At 38.3% G+C, this 10991-nt stretch overlaps 1 protein-coding gene across 1 annotated transcript in view; it reads left to right on the top strand.

Moving 5' to 3' along the window:
* The window catches only part of suox (sulfite oxidase), a 24892-nt gene that overhangs the window by 85 nt on the left and 13816 nt on the right, over positions 1–10991 (top strand). The gene's annotated exons all lie outside the window — the stretch shown is intronic.

Genomic DNA, 10991 nt, shown 5'->3' with positions numbered 1-10991 from the left:
GAAAAAAAAAAAAAGGGGACCAAAATAATCTTTTTTTTTTTTTTTAAAAAAAAGCCATTTTTCCAAGCTTTCTTGGGATTTTAAAAAAAAAGAGGGTTTTGGTTTTCTACCTTTTTTTTCAAACATTGAAAAAAGCCAAAATTTTAAAAAAAGTTTGGTTATTTTCCAAACTCAAAAAAAACCATTCTGGGAAAACTGTCGGTTTTAGTTTAGGATCAAAAACCTTTTTCTTTTAGCTGTGTCTTGGAAAAAAAAAAAAAAAAAGATAACCACTTTTCTTTAAAAAAAAAAAGTAAAAATGTGGACCTTTTTCTTAAAAAAAAAAAAAAAAAACTGTTAAAAAAAGTTCAAAGTTAAAACCATTAAGGCTTTCGATTAATTTTCCAAAAAAAAAAAAAACAAGGGGGAAAAACAAACACCCGGTCGGTCGTTTTTGGCAGGACTTTGGGACCTGTTTCCCGGGGGAAAACTTCGTTAAAGGGTCGAGGAAAAAAAAAAAAAAAAGCTTAAAAAAAAAAAAAAAAAAAACCTCCAAACCCGAAAAAAAAAAAAAAAAACCCAAAACGGCAAAGGAAAAGGAAGGGTGTTCAGACGGGAAATCTACCGGGAAAAGTGGGGAAAAAAAAAGCGCTACACTGTGGTGGGAAAAAAAAAAACCCTTACTGGAATTTGGCCCAAAGGAGATGCTGAAAATGGTGGGAGCCAAAAACTGAAACAAAAACAAAAAAAAACATTAAAAAATTACAAAAAACTTGGACTCCTTTTTTAAACAAATTGGATAATTCAAATTGCATTGTTTGAAAGGTTCAATGAAGTGTGGTATTTTAAAAACTTAATTTCCTTAAAAAACTATAAATGGTTTTTTAAAACAATGGGTTTTAAATAAAAAAACGCATGATGTGGTGAAAAAAGAAGGGGACACTTTCTTCGTAATTATGCTCGTAGTATCATAAGTAAAATATACCAACCGCTTCGTTTTTTTAATTCCAGGAATTGAAATCTGGAATTTTCTAAAAAAGCACTTGGAAATGTTGGGGAGGACTCAAAAAGGGGAAAAAAAAAAAAAAAACAGGGAAAAACAAAAATCAAAACTTATTAATTTCAAAAAAAAAAAAAAAAAAAAACAAAGCTTGCGCCTCATTTTAAAAAAAAAACCATGTCCAAAAAAAAAGGAAATAAGTTTTTAGGATGCAATAAGCAACTTTTCAAAAAAAAAAAAATTCCTTAAAAAAAAAGAAACCCCTACAAGTTGATTTGACAAAACTAATGCAAAAAAGTTAGAAATTGGGGCCATTGTTGCGTTTGGCTGCGGAGGCCTCGTTATTTTGGCCTGGTGGCTTTTAATTTTTCTTTTTTCCCCATTGCCCAAACTCCCTCCAAAAGTATGGTGTTTTCTTTTTAACTTTTGAACCTTAAATCGGAAACCAGACCTTACTTCCTGCTTTTTTCCTTTGTTTCGTGTAGGAAAATCAATTGAAAAAAAGTGTAATTTTGGCAAGAAACCCCGAGTGTTTCTCCCCAGGAACTCTGGGACTTTCGGCCTTGGAAATGTTCGGGCAAAAGTTTTTGGTGGAAAGAAAAAAGAAAGGTCGTTTTCCCTGACGACGTTGTTTTTTTTATTTTCCCAACAAAAGGCCTTTCGGTTCCCCTCTGACAGTTTGGGCGCCTTTTTGCTGTGACCTCCACAAACCTGACAAAAACCGGGTTGAAGGCGGCCAGCTGTGTTCGGAAACAATTAAAGATTAAAGAACTTTTAGTTCTTTAATTTATTAAAAAAAAAAAGGCAGTGTTATTGGAAAAGCCACTCCCTTGAAAAAAAACGCTTTTTTGAAAAAAAAGTAGAAATTTTTTAAATTGCAGAAAGTTATTGGAAAAAACAGTTGTTTTGCAAAGGGGCAAAAGCATTTGAGGGGAAAAATTTATTTAAAAAAAAGGATTATGGAAAAAAAGTTAAAAAGTATTTATCCAACCTCAATTTTTTTAAACCGGCCACAGTTTTGTTTTCAAAAAAAATTAAAGGCCTTTTTGCCCCTTTCACCTGCGGAGGGATAAAAGAATAAAAAAACCAAGAAGCCCAAGTTATTTTGATTCCCAAAAGAGGCTTTGTAAAGGGAGGCAAGTTTGGGTTGAAGGTTGGAAAAAAAAAAAACAAACTTTGAAAGAACAGCAAAAAAAAAAAAAACAGGATTTTGCCGTTTTTTCAAACCTGGCCGGAGCCTTGAAACACGCCTTCTTTGGCTTGCCAGAAATTGCTTTCCTTTTCATGTTTTTTCTCTGCAAAACCTTTTGTAGTTCAAGTTTTTAAACCTCAATTTTTCCCTTTCTGTGTTTGGCCGCCCCCCTCCCTCCTTCAGACCAAAACCTTCCTGAAAAGCCTTGGAGGGAACTTTTGGTTTCGGAGGCGTGTCCGTGGTCCCCTCTACCCAGGAAAAGGCTTTGGGGGATTCCCCCTTGCCGGGGTCCTGAAAAAACTGGGGATGAAAACGTTTGCAATTCAGAGAATTGGCAGTCAACTTTCACTTGGGCCCTAAAAAAAGGACGTTCTTTTTTTTGCCGTCCCCCAAAGGAAGCACGATTCAGGTCGTTTTCAAAACGGGCGAAACCAGCCAGGCCTTCTCCAAGGACTTCTTTGTCCCCAACCGGCGACCCAAAGGGGACCCCAAGGAGCGGCAACCCTTAGGACGACCCCCCTTTTTTTCTCCTTTTTAACCCCCTTTTCGAAATTTTGGCTTTGGCCACTTAATACCAGTTAAGATTGGGGGAAAAAAAAAGGAGGGACATTGAAATTTAAAAAAAAAAAAAAGGCCACCGCCAATTTTTAAGGAAACTGGGGAAAAAACCTTGAGGCGTAAGATTTGGCCTTCTCGTGGGACCTTCCAAAACTGTCTTGAAACAATTAGGCAAAGTGAAGTTGTATTTTGGGTGGGTTTTGGGAAAGGACACATTTTTTCTAAAACAAAAAAGGGGTGGGGAACAAAAGTGTTTTAGTTTAAACTAAAAAACAAAAAATGGTTTTACCGGTACTTTAAAGAAAAAAAAAACACCCGATTCCCAAAACCACATCGCCAAAACTAAAACATGTCTTACTAAAAGATGATATTTCAAAGAACTTTGGCTTGATCTTTTTTAAAGCAAGACAAAAAAAAGGCCAAAAAAAAAAAAAAAACCCCGTCTTTTATCTAAAGGGTTCGGAAGAGGCCCCTTTGGGTTGAGTTTTTTCATAATTGTGAACAGCAGGTTTCTTTGTTTCTTTCACATGCTCTTGGAAGGGTTCGTTGGCTATGTGGAAGGGAAATTGCCAACAGAATTCAGTGCTTCTCTCCACTCCAAGCCCGGCAAAAAAAAAAGAAAAACAGAAAAAAGGATGGCTCCGCGGCGAAGTATGGGCCGAAGCAGGACCAAAAGGACGTTGTACAACAAGGCACGGAGAAAAAAAAAAAAGTGGTATCCGACATCTTTTGCAGTGGGGAAAAGCCAAACAAAAAAAAAAAATAACAAACTGGGCCTGGACGCTAAGAAAAAAAAAATACGTTTCAAAAATTCACTCTTAACATTTTGGCCAAGAAAAAGAATTTGGTGCGGAACAAAAAAATTTTTGAATTTGGTTAAAAAGGCACCAACTTGAAACAACACCTTAAATAAGAGCGGGATGCGTTAACAAAAGTTAATTTGCTTCTGGTACCTTTGTAAGTCTTGACACCGGTTGGTAATGTTGAAATGAATATGGCATTTTTCCAAAAAAAAAAATCGATTTTTAAAAAAGACATTTTCGTCCAAATATTGCCATCGATTAACACCCTTGAGGGCCTATTAAAAAAAACAAAGTTTGAGGAAAAGCTTTTTTGGCTTTTTTTTTGACATTAAAAAAAAAAAACAAACCGTTTGGTTTCATAAAAATCGAAAACAATAAAATCGCAAAAAAGCAACAAAAGTTGACCAATAAAAAAAAAAAAAAAAAAAAAAAAAAGTCGCTTTGTGTACAAAAAGAAAAAAAAAAAAGAAAAAAACTGGGATTTTTTTGTTATTTCTTAAAGCAAGCGATGGCTATAATAAAGTGTGGGTTAAAAAATAGTAATTTTGGCTCTTAAAATCTCTGAAAAAATGGTCGATTTTTCTAAAATTTGGGAACTCTTTTTTAGAGTTTGTAAAAAAAAAAAAAAAGATTTTTTTTTTTTTTAAGACAATTTTTCGTTCAAAAAAAAAAAAAAAAACCACACCCAAAATGGACGTTTTTTTTGCCTTTTTTTGCTAATCATCCGTTGCAAAGGGCACTGAAACGGGGAATTTCAGTTGCTAACCACCGTTAATTATTGTAATTATCACTTGTAGTGTTTTCATTAAGAAAATTAAAAAGACCCTTCATTAAAAAGTTGGGCTTTTTGTTTTATTTGGATGTGAAAAAAAAAATGATTGCTTTTTTAAAAAAAAAAAAAAAAAACTTCAAGCTCTTTCTTGCTCCATTTTAAAAAGGTCAAAAAAAAAAAAAAAAAAAAGTAAAAAAATAATTTGTCGGCTTAAGCATCTGTTTTTTTTTCTAAAAAAAAAACTGCTCACACTTGGGTCACAATTAAAATTGAAAAAACAAACAGTTTTTTTTTTCCCCACAAAAAAATTAAAATAACCAAACTTAAAACGAAGCTCGAAAAAAAAAAAAAAAAGAGAATCAAAGTTATTTGTACTTGTTAAGAATAATTTCATCTCAAAATTAAAACAATTAGTCAATTAAAAATGGTGAACAAAAAAAAAATGTTTTAAAGAAAAAAAACTTTTTAAACAAACTCTTCATTAACATTAAATTGTTACATTTTAAAAAAAAAAACCAAAAAAAATGTTAAACAAAACAAAACATCCTCGGCTACTTACGGAAAAGACAAAACAAGAATCACTTTTGCCTTTAATGTTTTTTTTAAAAAATTTTGCCATAATTCTTTCCCGCCCAATTTTAGAAGTAAAAAGAAAAAAGAATTGACAATTAAAAAAAAACAAAAAGTTTAATAACGAAAAAAAAAATTTAATTGGGCAAACCGGTTGTATTTATGAAAAAAACAATTTTTGATTTGTACAATTTAAAAAGAAATATAAAGCTCTAAGTATAAATATATTGAATGGAAAAAATTGTATCAAAAAAGGCTTTGTCAAAAGAACCCTTGAAAAAATTGTGGAAAAACAAAAAGCTTAATTACAAATTCCAGAACAATCAAAATCAAAAAACGTCCTTCCTTAAAACATAAAATTTTTTTCGGAAGGGGAAAATCGGTAAAAAGAAGTTTGTTTTCAAAAAAAAGGCCTCCTTTGGTCCCCTTAAATCTACTCAACTTTTTAAAATTCTTTACTTTAAACCCATTGTTGAAACTCAAGATGAAAATCTCACTGTTTCTTGAAAATAATTTTGCCAAAAACCAGGGGGGGAGGCTGGTTTGCCAAAAAAAAACGTTTTCCTACTGTGGAACAAAAAGCCTTTTGAAAAAAAAAAAAAAACACCTTTTAACAGTCAAGGAAGCACTCAAAATTTTGTTTGGTTCTTACCTCTTATTTTTATAGATTGAAAAAAATTCACAAAATCCACAGTTGGTCTGAAGTTCAAAAACAGATTTTTTTAATTTCCCTTCTCAGGAGAGTTTGAAAAAAAAAAAAAAATGTAAGGTTTTCAATTTTACAAATACAAAAAGGTAGGTAACAATTTTTTCAAAAAAAAAATTGCTGAAAGACAAAAACAGTATTTTAAAAAAAAAAAAAAACAACTTTGGCTTAATGTTGGGGAAAAGAAAAAAAAAAAAAAAACCAAAGTTTGACACAAACCAAGGTACCAAAACATACTCTAACAAATTAATGGGAAAAAAGCAGTAGTAGAAACCAAAAATTGATGTGGCGATTTCCCAGGCACATAAAAAAAAAAAAAAACACACCAAGGAAATAATTTGTTGGAAGCTGAACGAGTAATTAGCAAACATTTAACTGGACGAGTAAAAAAAAAAAACGGTGACAATTCATCGGTAGTAAAAAAAACGCAAAAAACCAAAAAGTCCTTCCCTGTGTACGGACGAATTTTTCAAGGCAACAAGGTATTTTTTTTACAAAAAAAAAAAACTGCTTCCTTAAAAAATCAAGTAAAGTTATACTTTTTTTTAGGATGCGATTATATAATTATTATAAAAAGGTATAATTACTCCTTCTCTCTCTCGCCAAACATATACAAAACATGCATTGGCACTCGTTCTTTTCTGACATGAACAAACAGGCAACTTTTGGCGACTGTTTCTATTCTACTCCAAAATGACAAGCATCAAGTGCATAACTCAAATGTGTGGGATTCTTCACGCACCTTCCACACGCCGCTGTCCTGCAGAAGCTACATATCAGAGCTTATCTGATCTGGGTGGCAGTGCTGTTCCTGCTCCTGAGGACTTTCTTCCATGCCTTTTCTGCAGAGCCACTCATTGGTCCTGCTCACTCCTTAACCTGTGGATTCAAAAAGTTATGTTTCATGTCTGCCCAATGGATCGGGGCCCATATTGCTTGTAACTGCCAGTCGCAGCGTCGAAGCTACGAAAGGAGAAAAAAATATCTCATTCCCAGTTTAAAGCAAAAACAGGAATACATTTCAGAAGTATCGATGCTAAGCCAGGAGTGGGAGGCCTTCCCTTGTCTTTAGCACGGGCCTGCTTTACCTTCCAGTTCCCTCATCCTGTCTCAGAGGGAGTGGATCCATATTTAGCTCTTCTCTCGGCACAGCCAACAGGCTCAATTAAATCGGAAACTTCTCTTGCTGCGAGAGAAACTTCTCCACATGGAAATAACACAAAAAGCGTATAAACTCCTCCTCTCCCCATTCCAAACAAAATTCCCTTCATAAAGATTGGGCCTACCGATTTATAAACATCTGACTAGCTCCATTAGGACTAAAATGCGATGACTATTAGTTAGGGCCCAGCACATTAGCTGTATGGTTACCTTGGTTATTCAAATGTATAAGCCACGAGTTATTTTAAGACCTTGCTCAACAGTTGTTAACGTTGTCAAGAATGTTTTAACAGCTTGCACTTTGTTGGAAACAGATTAAAAGGAACACCAGGAAAGGACACAGCATTCACGTTCACAGGTCTTTTGAGCAAACACTGTCTCCCTCTACTCCTTTAAAACAGAGGTTACTCAGGGAGGCAGGAGGAGGAAACGAAGATTGCAAGAAAGTGTTTTGGCTCGGCTACAGGAGCATGGATCACAGTTCTGCGCTTGGCCACGGGGAGGACTACGGGCCTTCTTCCTCAGGCCTCCGGGGAGCGGTTCCAGCGTGTCTGGGCCCATGCAGGAGGGTGCCTCCCCTCCTGGATGGGTAATCTCGTGCTGCTGCTATGATCACGATGGTGTTCTTCATCCATTCAGCTCACAGGTGGGGTTTGGGAAGCGCGGGAAGAAGGAATAAGTGGCATCCTCTTGCATCTCACGCTGGCATACACTTCGCTGCTCATTCGGATGCTTCTAGAGTCGGGCCGACCCCGTACAACACATACGAGCGCAGAGATTCACTCCTAGCATTAATAAACTACCTCTGAAATGTTTGTCCTCCGGATACTGGTGACATCCAGCAATGATTCTTGCTACCACAAAAGCTTGAGCTTCAAAACAGAACACACTTCTTTATGTGGTTTGTTGCCCAGAATTGGGTTGAGAAGATGAATTTTCATGTTTTTTACGGTACAATGTAGCAAGGAGAGCCAGCTGGATTTGGGAGAAGGAAAATGGCTAACACATAATCTGCCTAGGTAGCAGTCTCTAAAGGCCTGCACTAACCGTAACATGGCGTTTTTTGGTGAAGCGCGGGACCAGACAAGGAGATCAGTGTATATGTGAAAGGGTGGGGCGTCCGGTAAGTTTGGAGCAAATACCGGCTCGAGATACAGCTTTTTTGTGTAGTGATTCCATGGAATGCTCGTTAACAACAAATCCCGACTGAGCGTTGTGGGGGCGCCCCGCGCATTCAGCAATGAATATTCTGAAGTGCTCTTGACAGATAAAGTCCATTTATAAAAAACGTCTTCTGGTGGAAGCCGTGGCGCCTGCTTAAAGAAGCGACGACCAATCATGCTTGAGCCGGCCCGGCTAAAGTAACTGGACTGGACCGCTAACCTGGCCCTGTCAGCCTCTCCATCTGTGCACAAACCTTAAATTCTCCTGCCCTCATTTGGTCATCGTGCGGCGTTCGTGTGTGTTTTGGAGGAGGGGCTCTGCTAAGGAAGGTTGGCAGATTTGGTTCCGGCCTTTGCTGTTATTTTTTTTCAAATTTCTACGCGTACGTCGCAGGCTGGTTTCTCCAAAAATGTACGGCGTAACCCACCTCGTTAATACAATACGAGCGATTACACACATACTCAGTCAGTCATGTGATCTGATGTTAATGAAATAATAGTGAATTGTTGTTTCTGTTAATGTTTTCCTCAAACTTAATGGGTAAAAAAAAAAACAAAAATAAAATTGATAAAAAAAATATAGATGCAAGCAAACAATCAGAGAGCAAGTCTTATTTTGGCTACTAGAACAAATATATACTTCATGATAAGGAGCTTCAGATCAACTGTACGCTGATAAAAGCCTGTAATAACAAGTGTCATGTCTGCGAGCAAAGGCAATCTGTCAACGATTCTCATGTTATGTCACCTGATAGGTGGTTGTAGGTTTGGGTGTTTTTGGCGTGTTTCCATGTCAGGTTTTTCCTCTGGGTTATTGTCTGGGTCCTTTTCCCTGGCTGTTTTGTCTCTTGTCATTAGTTTCCCTGGTGTGTCTAATTGTCTGATTATGTTCAACCGCTGGCCCCTGTGTTTTCTCTCCCTCCTCACCTTGTGTCTTGTGGTGTGATTAGTCTTGGTGTGTATTTAAGTTCTGGGTTTTGTTCGTGCTTTATGTCTATGCCCTTAATTATTTCTTCCTCTCATTTCAGGCCTCCACGCTCCCCGCCCCTTTCTGTCTCCTGCGTCCTTGATTATTTTCCCCGCCCTGATTGTTTCCAACTGTGTCCCCTTTACCTGTGTATATATTGTGTTAGCTCCCTCCTGTTCATTGTCAGTTCGTTGTCTCTCGAAGACCTACGTATTGGCTTACCTCACGGACCTTTCACGGACCTATGCTATAGATCACGATTCTAGTTTTCCTCGAAAGAGTGTTTTGTTTTCCTTATTTTATTACTGTGCAAAATTCCAGTAAAGTCTTTATTTTGAAACGCTATCTGAGTCTGAGTTTTGAGTCGTGCAATTGAGTTCATAACTCAGTGTTCACCCCTTGACATCATGCGCCTCAACCCTGCATTACAATAGGCAGGAGCACTCTGCTAATTGCGCGAAGTGCAAACAGCGTGAGTTAGTAAACCCTCAGCTAAAAATCATTTAAATAGCGCATTTCAAATCAGAATAACTCAGTGTGCATCCTGACCCGGTGAGGACACTACCTATACTGACTCAGCAATCACTGTAAGTTATATTCTTGTTTAAATAGACTTCTCTGTTTCATTTATTCTACTCTGTATAATTGTTCTGTAGTAACAAAACGGCGATTTCTGAGAGATTTTAAATCTCAGATCTTCTCAACTCAACCTGTAACACAGGTCTCAGTGGGTCACGCGCCTCAACCCTGCGTTAGAATAGGCAGGAACACTCTGCTGTCGCCCTCCAGCTGAAGAGAGTTAACTAATTAGAGGGGCGTGCCCCCACAGCTGTGAGAACTCAGCAATCAGGTGTCCATCTTAGGTGGCTCTTTCCTGGAGCTGTCAGCCAGACCGAAGACTGACAAAGACATTGGAGTCCTGTGGGAGTCACGAGGGAGGCAAAGAGGAGGCAAATCCTATTTTGATTGAGCTAAGTATCGCTGGTGTTTTCTTTTGTTTTATTCAATTCTCTTTGGTTCTCTAGCCCCTCATGCTATAATCATGTGTATTTTCTCCATTCCTGTTCATGTGTCCTCTCGCAATTATCACTGGCCCCGTGTATCTCCTAATCGATTTAACCGGCCTGCTCTTGTCTATCCCACATGCTCCACTGAGATCCAACATCTCGTTTCAGGGGGCCTGTGGAACTGCCAGTCAGCTGTTCCTAAGGCTGACTTCATCTCTGGCTACGCTTCCCTGCAGTCTCTGGATTTCCTTGCTCTCACGGAGACCTGGATCACTCCATCCAACACATCCACCCCAGCAGCTCTCTCCACAGCATATTCCTTCTCCCACACACCCAGACCCTCTGGCAGAGGAGGTGGCACTGGTCTCCTGCTCTCCCCCAACTGGAGCTTTTCCCTCTTCAAGCTACCTAACTTCACTCCTTCCACCTTTGAATTCCATGCCGTCACAGTAACCCATCCTATACAATTAACCATTGTTCTTCTCTACCGTCCACCAGGCGCCTTGGGGGACTTCTTGGAGGAGTTAGATCATCTCCTCTCACACATCCCTGAAACTGGCCCTCCCGCTGTACTTCTCGGAGACTTCAACCTCCAGACAGGGAAGATAGACGAACTAACATCTCTGTTAACCACCTTTGCTTTCTCACTGTCTCCATCCCCACCAACTCATAACGCTGGCAATGTCCTTGATCTCATATTCTCAAGGAACTGCACTACTTCTAACCTCTCTGTAAACCCGCTCCACACATCCGATCACTTCTTCATTTCATTCTCTCTACCCCTTTCCAAACATAACAACCTAATCTCTTCTAATTCTGCACCTGTCCGCCGTAACCTTCGTTCCCTCTCCCCCTCTACCTTTGCCTCATCGGTGCTCTCAGCCCTCCCTTCCTCTGATTCGTTCCAACTCCTGCTCCAAACTCTGCTGCAGAAACTCTCCTCTCTACTCTCTCATCCTCTCTGGACTCTCTCTGTCCTCTCACATCTCGGCCGGCTCGTCAGTCCCCTCCTGCTCCCTGGCTAAATGACGCACTGCGTGCCAATAGAACCATCCTTCGGGCAGCAGAGCGGAAATGGTGGAAATCCAAACACCATGACGACCTCCTAACCTC

Source organism: Notothenia coriiceps, unplaced genomic scaffold, assembly GCF_000735185.1.
Source record: "Notothenia coriiceps isolate Sejong01 unplaced genomic scaffold, NC01 NC01_scaffold00000282, whole genome shotgun sequence".
NCBI lineage: Eukaryota > Metazoa > Chordata > Actinopteri > Perciformes > Nototheniidae > Notothenia > Notothenia coriiceps.
This window is presented reverse-complemented; position numbering and strand designations above follow the sequence as displayed.